This window comes from Siphateles boraxobius, unplaced genomic scaffold (assembly GCF_051911475.1).
Source record: "Siphateles boraxobius isolate OS27281-9 unplaced genomic scaffold, OSU_SipBor_1 41, whole genome shotgun sequence".
NCBI lineage: Eukaryota > Metazoa > Chordata > Actinopteri > Cypriniformes > Leuciscidae > Siphateles > Siphateles boraxobius.
In genome coordinates this window covers 42,297,233-42,312,500 of record NW_027509042.1, presented here as the reverse complement: position 1 = coordinate 42,312,500, position 15,268 = coordinate 42,297,233, and the positions used below count along the sequence as shown (strand labels likewise).

The window sequence follows — 15,268 nt, the reverse complement described above, 5'->3', positions numbered from 1 at the left end:
ACACTGAAAATGTAATTTTATCATTATGTCTAGACATGAACGTGCACTTTTTTTTTAATCTTGCCAGCATAAGCTGGTTTTAGTTTAGGATGGTGATGCAGAGTTCCACCATCACACTTTCATTTTCATACATCTGGACAAACCACCCTCATATTTTCATTAATAACAGCATAACCTCTGGCCTTGTCATAATTACCTCTGCATGTGATTTCTCCACTTGCCCTCTTCAGCTCGTACTGAAGTTATTTGTTATAGTGCATTCCATCATGCTTAAGAAACCTCATGAAATGTCTTGAGGAGCACATTTGACTTGTGTTTACTATTCAAACGAGAATTTGGAGCCTTTCTTTTTTGTTACGGCCTTTCTATAGGGTTTTTTATTGGACAGTTTGTAATGTACATTTTCCCATACAGACAAAAAATATGATTATTTTATATTTACGACCTGTTTTCCCAGATGGGAAAGACTGTAAATTTCAAATGTATTAATTTGCTAAACAGTGTAAATAAATTTTTAGGTGATCATCAGTCTGCACGTAGCAATTAAAGATACACATGAGACTGACAGTAAGAGGATAGAGCTATAAATTAATGTGATTATAGCAGCTCAGATTTTTGTTATCTTGGAAAATTTGAGACATTATTGAGATCTCTTCTGAAACGCTAATAAAGACACGTGATATTCCTGCACTCTTTTCTCAGACAGGAGGAGACTTCATTGAAACATTTTTTTTCTCTATTTAATCTCATTTCTGTGTAGGAGAAAGAAGCGGTAATAAAGAGACTTGTGATTTTTCTTTTTTGATTTTTAAATGAATAAAATCCGACTGAACAAAACACACGATCACATCATGTGTGTAAATCTTAGCTATTAGATGATGCTTTTCATATGCTAATCAGTGGCCGTGGTTTAAAATGAACATGTGTGCAATGCATCTCATCAGCACTAGTAATCAGCTGTAATCTGGGTTAGTACAGGGGTTTACCGGATAAAGAAATACCCCAGTTACCATATTCCCCAATGACCGTTATCAAACATTTAGAGCTGCATTTTAAAAGTCTGTTACATGAATTATTGCTGCGGCAAGAACAAAATCATAAATGTTTCATGCTGGGATGAATGAACAGAACTGACCCAATAGTCAAGCTATCGAATCATGACAACAAACCCAAATTTACCCGCTTTAAATGTATGCACTATGCAATTAATGTTTTAATTCTGAACAAATGTTTTTAAACTGATGTTAAATCATCACCCCATTTACTTCTTTAATACATGTCCCTTATTGTGAACAATTCATCAGTGCATATATCATATTTCTGAAATGTTCCGATTTCTGAAATTCAGTCCAACATTTCTCTTATTGAATATCATTACGGAATGTGTCACATAACGGAAGCAAAATAGGTAAAGCTAGGTGAGTAAAATTTGTGAACAAATTTTGATTTTGGCTTGAGAAAGCCTGTAGCCTGAAAGTTTGAAGTGGCTACTTCAAACTGGATGGATGGATGGATGGATGGATGGATGGATGGATGGATAAGTTTAAAGGGATTCAATAACAATAGTTTCACAACTTGTTTCATTAAAGGTACACTATGTAGGAATTTTGTATCAAAATATCCAATATCCACTGGCACCGTGTTATATATTTCTTTCAATTGTGTACTTATATTATCCTAAATTTTTGCAATCATTTGTAAATTCAGAGAAATTCACAATTTTAAATAGTGACTTGTCGCCTGTCAATGACGTAATATCCGCGTTATCCCTGGTTTACGCTTGTACTGCTATAGTAACCATGGCAACAGACGTGGGCAACTGCGTAACGTCTATAGCGGCACGCTCACGCTGTTGTTGTTTCGTTAGAACATTATGGATCATGGCAAGCAGACTTTGGGACAAAAGGAGAACTAAAACGAGGATCAATAGCGGCGTGGCGTTTTCGAGATGTTACCTCACAAGTTTAATGCGTCAAATAAACTGACATGTGTTGCTAGTAATTCAGTACTTGCAGGTAGTTTTGTAGAATGAAACGTCCTCATTCCTTTCTATCCGCGGGACTCGCGTGTGAGGAATTAGCAATCGTGATTAGCAATCGTTCCCTGCTTCATATCAATGTCATGTTAAAAAACATGGTCCATGATTCCGCTTATTCACTGCGTCATCAATCTACACATTGCTTATTGAAAGAGGTCAGCGACCCCTAGCAGCAAAAACAAATACATTTTGTAGCTTTAAGGCAAGCGCTACTAGCAAGAACCTTTAAACTAAAAAGTTTACTCAAAAAGATTTGGTGCTGTCAGAAAGTGGCTCTATGACCCTTGTAGAGTCTGGGTTATTCTGATGGGTCACCGTTGAAATGTGATACCACAGTAGAGACTTCCCTCTGTCAGCTCAATTAGTCTCCTCGACATGACCCTTCAACCCCATTCTGTCAGCCCTCGCTCTCTGTTTCTCTCATGACTGGCTTCGGCGAGTCACTAGTGGAGACTGTGTGCAATTTGAGAAACGCAAACCTTGCAGAGTTGGACAAGGACATGGAGGAAAACTTGCTCTCTGAAAGTGTTCGTAACCTCAAGGTTGTTTCAGAGAGCCATTCGAACTCAGTGTCTTGATTTAAATCATCATTCAGCAGCCGCCGGTCCATTAGCTGTCTCAGACACACTCGTTTTATGTGGAATCAATCAGAAATGCCCTGAGCTTGAGGGCACAAGACACGAGACTTTTACTTGAGGAGTATTTCTCGAATAGAAGAGAATCTGAATTAGAATGAAGTGGGAATTTGGAGGTATGATTAAAAACTGTAACACCATATTGCCCATATCTTGAGATTGTCTACGAAGGAAACTTTGAAGCTGAACCTCACCTCAAATTGTTCACTAAGATGGAGCTGTCAACTTTAAGCTTGAAGCTTAACCTCTTCTTCTTCTTCTTTAGGGTTTAATGGCGATTTTGAAGCTAAACTTCAACGATAATGGTTGTTTTGTTGTTTGAATATATATGTTACATGTTTCATTGTGTTTTTGTTTTAGTCCTGTGACCCAGTGTTCCCCAGTCTGTAATTAGTCATCTCCTTCACCTGTGTCCTGTTAATCATTTAATTAAGTTCCTTGTGTTTGCTCTGTGTTAGATCTTGTTCTCCCTCAGTGGTTTTCTCCTGGTTCCTGAGTTTTCTAATTAAATACCTTTATAATCGATCTCCTTCGTGCTGTTTCCATTACCACGTACGTAACAGTACATTACAGTTTATATATATTATATCTCTTTATATGCTCACCAAGGCTGTATATATTTGATCCAAAATACAAAAACAGTAATATTGTGAAATATTATTACAATTTAAAAACTGTTTTCTATTTTAATATATTGTATATTGATGTAATTTATTTCTGTCCATTCTCACATGATCCCTTAGAAATCATTCTAATATGCTGATTTGGTGCTCAAGAAACATTTCTGATCATTATCAATGTCTACGTTTACATGCAGCATATTTTCGGGTTATGGTCGGGTTAAGGTCACTATTCGGGTTTCTGAAACATTAGGAATAACCCGTTTACATGCGTGAGCAGAGAGAGTTACTCCTGTTTACATGGAATTGCAATTTCCCGATGTAAACGGCGACGCACGGTTTGCGTCTGGACGTACGGACAACCTTAAGACGCAATATAAGTCATTTCCGATTCTTCTTCATCGTATAAACATCGTATAAATTTTTAAAATATTGCTGATTACTTACAAAGCACTAAATGGTTTAGCTCCCCAGTACTTGAGCGAGCTCTTAACGCATTATAGTCCTTCGCGTCTATTGCGATCTCAAAACTACGGCCAGTTGATAATACCTAGAATATCTAAATCGACTCCTGACGGTAGATCCTTTTCCTATTTAGCACCAAAACTTTGGAACAATCTTCCTAACATTGTCCGGGAAGCAGACACAGTCTGTCAGTTCAAAGCTAGACTAAAAACACATCTCTTTGACCTAGCATTCACATAACACTCTATAGACTTCTATAGTTCAATATTAGGCTGCTTAGATTAGGTCAGCCGGAACTGGGAACACTTCCCTTAAATCCTGATGTACTCGTTACATCATAAGAAGAATGGCGTCTACTCTAATTTTAGTGTCTTTGTTTATCCCGAGGTTTTCCCGCAGCCTGCCGGATCCAGGCCGTTTCCAGATCTGACGAAGGACTTTCGCCTGGACCTGATGACAATGCAGTGCTGAAGTGCCAACTAGCCTCTCCCTATGGAGGATCCCTATACCACTCTACAGATAAAGCGTTGTGGAATTTTTCGGTTCGCGTACCTACCCAAAGTGATAAGATAAAATAAAATTCTGCATCAAAATTTATAGACAAGTAGTTTGTTTAGGCATGGTTTGTAAGGAATTACAAAACTGCGCACACATATTCAAACGCACATAACTATAGAATCAATTCTTAATGCGCATGTGAACGCCATCAGCGTCTATCACAGGTTCACGTTTAAAGTCTGTTTAGAGAGAACGGTGTCGTCTTAGCGGCCCCTAATTTAATAACAAATGATCATTTAGACGGAAGTGAATCAATCAAAACTAACTTTAGCTGGAAAAAACATTTTTCAAGAACCACTATAAAACCAAACCAATCTCTGTTACCTTAAATTATATCTTTATCTCTGTAAAGCTGCTTTGAAACAATATACATTGTTAAAAGCGCTATATAAATGAGGATGACTTGACTTGACTTGACTTCTTCCGGTATCCAAAGACAACAACAGCAGCAGCAGCAGCACGCGGATAATGAATAGTTTGGGGCAGATAGCGACTGACTTTGTTTGCGCTTTGGTGCTGGTACTGACCTCGCTCCAAATGTATGCTGTGCTGCGTCTCGGCATGTTTACTTCCGGTATACTGCACGCGGGTTTTTGTATGTGCCGAGAAGTTCCTCTACTCAAAAGACCAAGATTCCTTGCTAATAGAACATGCGCATGAACACACATCATTATGGGGATATGCCGATACGTGTTTACATGACCAAAAATTCGGGTTAGAAAAGGGGTACCCCAGGTATCATATACCGGTTCTTAAAATCCGGGATATGAGCATATTCGGGTTTTTGCCGGTGTTCACATGGCCGTGCGTGACCGGGTTATTGCTAATATCCCGGTTTTGAACGGGTTATGGGCTGCATGTAAACATAGTCAATGTTGAAAACGGTTGTGGTGCAAAAATGTTTTTCAAGAAAAAAATTGTCTTTGTAATCGGTTTATACTGTTTAGGTTTCGCTTGGAAATAAATTACATTACAGTATTTAAATAGTTATGAACCAGAGACCAGAATACGGCTATATTCACACTGTAAGCCTTAATATGCATTCTCTTAAAAAAGATTTAATAGCTTTTGAAATGGTAGCTTCTGAAGTGAAGGACATTTTACTTAAAAACAAGACAATTGATTTGAATTTTTGCAGTGTACATGTGATCAGTAGTCAAATGCCTCAGGGCCAAATAATTTTATTGGTCATTGTTTTGCTACACTAAAACTACTAAAGTTAATGAATATGCTTCCTACAGAACTGTAAATATTCATGTGCACAATGTAGAGATTATGCATGGACTCAAAATAGGATATAAGGTTGTGATCAGTGCAATGAGAAAGTATAATTCATTAAATTTTTCAGTTGTGCAATTATCAAGAAACTTGAGTATATGAAAAAAGAAAGCGCTGATGTGCAGTCCAACCTGACTGAATTTATGTTTCTACTGATCTTAAAGACTTATGTTTGAAATTAGATTTGTAGACAAATTGTGGCAACATATAATTAGGTTTATAAAACTACAATTATTATTTTAGGATAAGATTTGTGAGTTTTATTAGAATTATCTCTGTCACTCTAAAAAATGCTGGGTTGTTTCAACCCAAATTTGGGCCAAATATGGACAAACATTGCCGTTGGTTTACATTTTTAAATACAACTTTTCACCTAATAGTTAGGTTTGTCCATATTTGACCCAAATTTGGGTTAAAACAACCCAGCATTTTTTAGAATGTAGGTGTGTTTTTAATATAAAGTATTTAGTGCATGATTGTGTTTAAGTGAAGCTGCCACAGCAAAGGTCAAGTTCACTGCTTCGAGGTCAGGTTAATCAAGTCACTGAAGACTGATCCAAATTAGACCTTGCTCATCCTAGAAAGGGCAAATTTTGTTGATTACAATGGGGGGGGGGGGGGAAAATACAGTAATTCCAGTATTTAATTAGGCCTAAGCTTAAAACAAGTGAAAATGTCTTGCGTAGAACAAGACAAAATGCGTTTGTTAAGATTTGATTTAAAATGTAAGACTTTTCGGTGACCAAGGGCTGTTGAGCTCCAAAAAAGAGGAAACAATAAATTAAAGAATTAGAGTAAGAACGAAATAAGGAATATAGTTGATGATTTATTGATTGATTGAAGTGAATGAATTACATGAATCTGCGCGGCTCTCAACTGTGTTTGGTAGCAGCGTCTTTACTAATAATAACTGTTAACCTTTCTACAAAAGGAATTCATTTCTTCAAAATTAAACAGGAAATCGAGGGTAACGCGGGTATGATGTCATTGATAGGTAACACACGGACACTATCCATGTCCTGGTTAAAACTGCTTATATATCTCTACAGGTGAAACTCGAAAAATATGAATATCGTGCAACAGTTCATGTATTTCAGTAATTCAAATTAAAAGGTGAAACTAATATATTCGGTATATATAACTATATACATATGCATGACTATACTTTTCAGAGGGCTGGCATTTCTGTATTTAAAATCCTTATTTTTCTTATTGATTTCATGTAGTATTCAAATTTTCTGAGATTTTGAATTTGGGGTTTTCATAAGCTGTAAGCCATAATCGTCAAAATTATAACTTTTGCACGATATTCAAATTTTTCGAGTTTCATCTGTAATTATTTAATTTAAACATTCGTAGAAACATTGGGGACAATGCAAGTACACAAATCAACAAAATATATAACATTGTTAGTGTTTTTTGGACATTTTAATCCAAAGATCTTGCATAGTGTGCCTTTAACTGTCCTCCTGCTAATAATAATTCTAGAGAATAAGTGTATAGTGTCTAATATACCCTCTCTTGCTTCTCTTCCTCCTCACCTGCTCGTCTTTCTTCCAACCTCAGCTTAAACCTCAGCACTCTTTTACAGTAATCTAAACCACTAGCTGAGATGTAAACCTCAGGTTAGACCAAAAACACATCACCCTATACAAGCGCCACTGTTCTCCACTTCAGCCGGCATCGCTTGCGGTCGAGAAGTGGAAGGAGGATTGAGAAAAGATGGATTGAGGAAAAACTGGATGGAGACCCTCACCTGTGATGAGGAACTGTGGGTTTTCCATAGCGTTGAGATGGTGAATGGATGAATGGATGAATTGGGCCGGAGGAGCTGTGTTGTTAGGGGTCGTTTGTGGAAGTGATTGGAGAAAACCACAGAAGCTCTGCAGCGAGACACTGCCAAGCTTGTGTGAAATGGGTCAAGCTAAATGTTTTAAATATTAAAGCAAATATTGCTGTTCCCAAGGCCCCGGCCGCACAGTGACGTGCTCTGTCCGGCACAAGAGAGTCATTGATGCCTCTCGTCGAGGTGGGGTGTGTTTTAAGGGGGTCTTTTTCAAGAGGAAAGTGTTTTTGTAAGGCACGGTATAGCTTTCTTTCACTCTATATGTCCATCCATATGGTTAGTGTAGAGGTTTTTACGCTACTGCTTGACAAGCCTCTAATGGGAAATAAAAATGCTTGCTTTTTGCAATTTTCATATGCATGAATGTGAATCTTTGAGTGCATGTTTCCTGTAAAGTATTATATAAACATTTGTTTTCTAAAGGTGCTTTAGAAATAAAGTGTTTCTACTTACTCTTTTTTTTACTTTACCCTCTTGTAGTAGCTAAAAACTCTTTTTTTTTTCTATTTATGTATATTTATTTTAGAGCATTAAGGGTAATTATTAATTATGCTTGCTAAGGTAGAGTTTAAACAAGCCCTTAAAGGGATAGTTCACCCAAAAATTTAAATTGTCATCATTTACTTACCCTCATGTCGTTCCAAACGCGCAAGACTTTCGTTCATTTTCGAAACACAATTTTTTCAAAACATATCTAAAACTTTATCGACTAAAATAACTAGCTTTCGACAGACGGCCGTCCGTACGCATCGATTTACGCCAAAAGACAAACCATTGAACTTGACGCACAACGTAATGACGAACGCAGTTGCCCAGCCCTGTTTTTTTATTCAAAATTTTTATTGCAACAAAGATTTTTACATGAATATATACCTCACAACAAGTAAAAATGAACATGCATAAGAATATGTAAAAAAAAGAAAAAAAAAGGTCTGAGCCCTGCTTGTTTGAACCGCGAAAGGCGCCAATTTCCGTCATTACGTTGTGCGTCAAGTACTTCCAAAGACACTCGTTCACTCAATTTATAAAGCTTGGAAGAGCCAGGAATTTTTTTTATTTAACTCTGTTTGTATTCGTCTGAAATGAGAATGTCATATACACCTCGGATTACGTCAGGGTGAGTAAATCATGGGCTAGTTTTCATTTTTGGGTAAACTATCCCTTTAACTCTAAGGGCTTAAAATCCCAAATTATTAGTGCTATGATGGACATATCGAATTGTCTGACATAAGGCCTTTTACTCTGTCGTGTGATTTTCTCATATTTATTAGATTTGTTTTAAATTTCTATTTTAATTATTTAATCAAAATGAAAATGGGAAACGTGTTCTTGGCAATTATAGCTGAAATAATATTTTTAAATATTTATTTTACTTTTATTTTATTGTATTTCAAGCAATGAAAATGCCCCCCCCCCCCTTTAGTTAACTATAATGCAACAGAGATTTGTCACATCTGCTAATTTCCTGACGTGACGTGAGAACCATTGCCGTTTGACGTGGATGTCTTCAAATCTTGCAAATCTTGTCCACACAAAATGTACAATTGAGTTTATTTTACAAATCTACTTCAAAAGACTTGAAATATAGATCTCATGTTATATGGACTAATTTTATGATACTTCTGTGGTGTTTAACAACCCCTGGTCACGGTGTGCTTTCATTATACATAGAAAAGAGCCGCGTGAATGTACTTCAGAGCATCTCCTTTAGCATTCAATGAAAGTCAAATGAACTTTGAATGACATGAGGGTGAGTAAATGATGACAGAATTTTTACTTTGGGGCGAACTGTTCTTTTAAACAAGATGTGAATCATACTTCCAGGCCATTTTTTCCCTTCCAAATGTGACAAAGTTTCCTATGTGCATAAGAACACTAAGTTTAGTGTGAGCGAGGGCAGAAAAACTCTGCATCTGTTTTCATTGGAAGGAAAAACAGCGCTGTATTCATGACGTTCAAACAGCCAGTCCCAAACATCGTAAGTTCGATTCCAGGTCGTGTGACCCATCAACTGTAGAGTTTCTAAAATCTCCAATCAATGTAATACTCTTAATTAAGGCACTTAACCCCAGCTCGCTCCAGGAGGGGACGGTCCCTACAATTAGTGTACCCCAAATCGCTCTGAATGAATAGTATCTGCACAACTGAGGTTCTTTTGCTTGCTCTTCACCGCACGTTCACCTTCCCAGTCCACATTTGTCTCAATCCTACTGAAATTGGTTTAACATAACTCTTTCTACTGGGGCGTCCCACTGTTTTGTCTGTTTTTGGAGCGTTGCAAACGAAGATGAATGGTGCTCTCGCTGATGGCTTTAAAGGTTAAGAAAATGTCAGAACAGCAGAGCTATTAGTCTCCTGTGCTCTGATGGACCCTTGAAGGGGGCCGTTGACTTCTTCCTGAGATGCGGAGTATGATCTGTGTGTGCGGGTAATTGCTGTCGTGTTTTCCGTGTCCGACAGGTCCGACAGGGTCTTGTGCTCTTTTCTCCCATCAGCCATCTGGTTTCAGGACTGACATTTCACTCTGTCACTTAGTTAGTGCAAATCATGCATGAACATTGGTGCAGGGCTGACACTAACGATTATTTTGATAATCGATTAATATGGAGATTATTTCTTTGACAATTTGACTAATTGGATGAAAAAATACAATAATAATTTGATTAGATCAGCAGAATAAATAAAAAGAAAACAGCTGTTGTAATGGCGTTCAAGTGCATATAGCGGTTGGCGCTTTGCCTTTATAAAGCGGTACTGTCAATTTTTCAGAAAATTAACTTCAACGCCGACTAAACAAGCCCAACATAGAAGTTACTCGCAATAGAAGAGCATCTCTTCAGCTGACGGCAGCCAGGTTTTGACCCAAAAAAAAGTTTGAGAGCCACTGCAATCGATCCAGTTCATTTGCTGGCTTCAATGGCTGCGATACGCTGTGTTTTCGGCCCAACTGGCTACCCAAGGTGTCGAAATACTATTGGATAATTTGGCAGTGGGGGGGATCACACAGACCAAAACAAAAGCAGACATTCCGACATCGAACGCACATTTCAAAGTAGAATAATTGGCTGTAGTTTTGTTTTTATGAGTATCAAGTATTTGAAATTAGCATGTTTCCTAAATCTCTACAAATATATCACGGTATTTTTATGCTTTAGTACTGTAAAAAAAAAAATTACATACAGCACCTTTAACTCTTTCCCCGCCATTGATGGAATTTTCCATCTTTCCTTGTTTTCACGGTTATACTGTAGGGCATAGATATATACACTAGATGTCGCCTTGGCGACGGCAGTTCATTGGAACGAATGCGTCGATAGAGCCGCCATCATGGAACAGGGGAGCCCCTCCTCTTTAATGCATCAGCGTCAATGTAGGAAAAGGTCTAACGGAAATAAAATCACCATAAATCGTCATGAATGCGATTTTCTAGTTGTTTTGGCTCGTTCCAACGGTCAGACATGTATTTATCATTGAGTCCAGAGAAATTTAAAAAATTTTACAAAATTTCACATTCTTGTGAAATGTAATCCCTTGCTGTCTGGTTTTTAGATTTCGTTCGTTTGAACATCCATACGCAGCACAAAAGTCCGGCATCATCCATGAATTCAGCGTCAGCTATCTACTTCCTATGACAAGAGCCCTGTTCCAAGATGGCGGCGGTTTTGACGCATGCTTAGAACCCCAAGGCGACTTCTAGTGTATATATCTATGACTGTAGGGAAGCTTTCACACAACTTCTGAATGAATACAGAATCTCCGGATCAAAACACAGGTGAATAAGACACAGAAACAATTGATAGAGAAGCATTGCTTATGCACGCTGTAGTAGTCTTTGAAAAAAAAAAAAAAAAAAAAGATTTTCTCAGCTTTTTGTTCAGAATGTTGCTTTTTTTTAATGAAACTTACATTCAAGTGTGATAAAAAAGAATGCATGAAGCTATAGAATAAAACTAGAATAAAACTAAATGCAAAGGCTCTGCTCTTTGGTTTTATATATTCATACAACAAAATATTCTGGGGGCCATGAAACTCTGGTGAAAATGATCAAAAACTCTGGCGGGAAAAGAGTTAATGTCTAACAAGAAATATTTTAGTCATAATTGTTGTTGCGGTGTGGTTGCGTGTACATGCTGAAGTCTGTGAAGGTTAACGGAGACTCTCGCTGTCAGGACAAGCCTTTATGCAAAATGGAAATATTTGTGTGACTTTTACGCATTTACAGATAAGCACACAACAGAGGAAATTGTGTCTCAAACGCATTAAACGCCACATGCATCCATCAAAGCAAATGAAAGGGCAAGTTGCATAAAGCTCGATACTTTTGGTTGAGGTGCTTAATATGACAGTCAAGTTAAGGAAAACGTTCTTGCACTTTTCCCGCTGTAGCTCAGTGTGTGTTCTCCACCATATTTCAGATATGTTTTGTCCATAGAAATGCGTCATTCACTACTGTGACATGACCGTTGGATGTTTTCCATGCACAGTGAACAGATGCAATTAATCGATAATCAAAACCATTGTTGATTATTTTCATTATTGATTATTATCATTTTTTTTCGATGTTATGTTGCAGCTCTACATTGGTGGCGATGCAGATTAATGGACAATCTGAGCCTTGGGTCATTATTATTGGTTTTTGGGACGTTTGTTTGACTGAGTATGTTGTGAATAGTGCATAAAGAAGCTTTGATTCAGGTTTGATGTCATTGATGTTTCATGTCTTCAGTTGTGTATCACGAGACTGATCGTGTTGCAACACGTTGGGATTTCAGAGCTTCAGCCAAGGAGAAAATATAAACTTAAAGTGAAAAAGTTAATTTTTTTTTGTTGTCCTCTCCCTTCCTGTTTCTCTTTCTCTCTGTTTGGATTTAATGTACTTTATTAATGCCCTTGTGAGGAGATCAACTACTCTTTCTGTTTGTCTGACAGAGGAATCTTCATTCTTGTAATTTTCTCTCATCTTTTCCCTCTCTCCTGTCTCTTTCTCTCTCCACCTCTGAGGAATCCTATGTGTGTAGTAGTTACTGCGTGAACATCTCTGTGTCTCAGGAGAGTTTTTTCCTCTCTGGCAGAGAGATCAGACCTGACTGAATCCCACCTGAGGCTTGAAGGATTCTCTAAATCGCACCATCATTCACTCTCTCCTCCTGTTTTTGTTTTGGTCGCTCTCCGGAGGATTATTTTATTGCTCAGCAGTTGCTCTCTCACAGGAGACTTGAAGGAGATCAGTTTTATTTACGTATCTACTTTATTTGGTTTGTTTCACCTTAGGGGAAATAAATATAGATGCAAATGAGACAATCATTGATATAGAGTAAGATTATAGAACTTTAAAATCAATGCACGGCAAAAACTGTATTTTAGTCTTGTCAGTATTATTTTTTTCTCATTTTATACAACTAAATTGTGTTGTATTTATACATTTTGGTTAGAAACTTAATAGGTATATTCTCTAAAAACAAATCTTTAGTAAATATTTTATGTCAGGGATTCCCAAACTTTTGTCTGCCAAACCTATTTGACCTATACTTGAAGTTCCCCTGAGAGTTAATGCTTCAATAATTCAACAACATTTGTTCATAGTTCTCTGATGTTTGTTAATGGTCAGACAAACAAATAAAATATTCTATCAAGTGTTTAATCTTGATTTGCATTTATTCAAAATATTATCATTTTGCTTTTTTAAGTTTTCATTTAATATTAGCTTTTCATCAGTTCACAAACCCCCTGCAGTTCTTTCATTCACAACCCCCCGTTTGGAAAAAACTGTTTAATGCAATGGATCTCTCTTTTTTATTGATGTTTTGATGAGAAAACAAGACAAAAATACCATTTTGAGTTTGAGAATGATTTCTAATAATGCGAAACGTCAATACATTTACATTTACATTTATTCATTTAGCTGACGCTTTTATCCAAAGCGACTTACAATTGCTATATATGTCAGAGGTCGCACGCCTCTGGAGCAATTAGGGGTTAAGTGTCTTGCTCAGGGACACATTGGTGTCTCACAATGGATTCGAACCCGGGTCTCTCACACCAAAGGCATGTGTCTTGTCCATTGCGCCATCACCACCCCCCTCAATATGCAAGTTAATGCATATTGAGATCTCTGTTTTTTATTGATCTCCTCTGAACCTCTAGTTGAGAACTGGTTATTTATCCCATATGTATTTTTTTTCACCTTGCATATGGGTCTTCATCATGAGTTCCTCGAAGAGACGATGGACTAAAACCAGCGGTCCCCTGATGCTGTCTTATGGACTTCTTGTGATTGCAGCCATCAGATTAACCACAGAAGCTCAGAAATGAACAGCCAGCCCTGTGAGGTGCACATAAAATGAGCTGAAATAACCCAAAATACATAAACCAAAAGACCTCTGCACTCTTGTCCTTGAAAAACTGTGTCCACAAAAACCGAGACTTTATATTTGACAGAAATAACCTTTTTATTTTTAATTCATTTTGAGTTTGACTTGGCGTCCCAAAAATTTGAGCTCATTTCCCCATCTATCTCAATCAAACTTTCTTTCACAAACACCCACATTCAGTGCCTGCAGAGAAGAATACGGCACATATCCAGCATACCGCATGTGTTTATAAAGAATGATTTGTAAGAATTAAGTTAAATCAGTGGAAATAGAGAGTAGAATGAAAAAAGTGTCTCAATGTGTGCTCAACTGAGATGATTACAGCAGGAGTCATGCATTTCACAATGAGATCATGTTGGCTAAATCTGTTTTGTGTTTCTTCATCCAGTGCTCTAGCATGACTTAAGATACTGGCATCTGTTCAGACATGACATGTTCATAGTGAACCCCTCGAGAGGGAACACACCCGCGAGGGGCGGAGCAAGGACTAATTAACACCAGACTAACTCCATTCTGAACGCTAACATACTGTACAATTCTTATGTTTTAATAGTATTCCTCTTCTTTGGGATTTGATTAGATCTATTAGCTGGTCATTCTGTATGTATTTTTGTTTCTCTATCCTATTGATGTTTTTGTTTCTCTATTCTATTCTATTCTATTGATTTTTGTTTCATCATATTGTCTCATATAAAACAACATGAATTTCCATGCATGTTCAGGGTGATTCATGCTGATTCAGGTTAGTGCTGATTTGTAAATGGTTGATGCTGGTTAGTGTTGTTTTGGCACTAGTTCAGGCTGGTTTTGTGCTGGTTAATACTTGTCTGGTGATAACCAGCCTAACTATTTTTTTCACTAGAGAAACAACAGATGACACTGGTCAATTATCATGATTGATTAAACTAGTAAAGCAACAGGGTACTGCTAGTTTAGTTTGTAAGCTATTGTGGTTTTGCTGGTTTAGAAGTTTGGTGGTTTGTTTATACTGGTTTATTCTGTTTTAGGGTTAAGAAGAAGTGGTTTGGTGCTGGTTATGTCTGGTTAGTGCTGGTCAGGCTGGAGGACGAGCAAAGCTACGCTGTCCCACAACAGAACAGCTTGGTGTTCCTTGTCAAGCTGGTTGACTTTCTGGTTAAATCAGTAAAGCAGAAGGTTCTTGCTGGTTAAGCTGGTCAGCTAATGTTATTTTTTTTTCTTGTATAGAAGTTTAGTGGATGGTTTATGTTGGTTAATGCTTATCTGGAGCTGGTTTACTATGGATTAGAGTTGAGTAGTACTGGTTCAGTGCTGGTCTAGCTGGTGGACAAGAAAATCCAATGCTGTCCAACAGCAAAAGAAAAAAAAATCTTGTCAAGATTAAGCAACAGGTTCTTGCTGGTTAAGTAGTTAAGCTATTGTGATTTTGCTGGTTTAGAGGTTTGGTGGTTGTTTTATGCTGGTCCATTCTGGTTTAG

At 37.4% G+C, this 15,268-nt stretch overlaps 1 protein-coding gene across 1 annotated transcript in view; it reads left to right on the top strand.

The window, feature by feature from the left end:
• sema5bb (sema domain, seven thrombospondin repeats (type 1 and type 1-like), transmembrane domain (TM) and short cytoplasmic domain, (semaphorin) 5Bb) overlaps positions 1–15,268 on the top strand; it is a 67,202-nt gene that overhangs the window by 633 nt on the left and 51,301 nt on the right. The window lies entirely within an intron of this gene.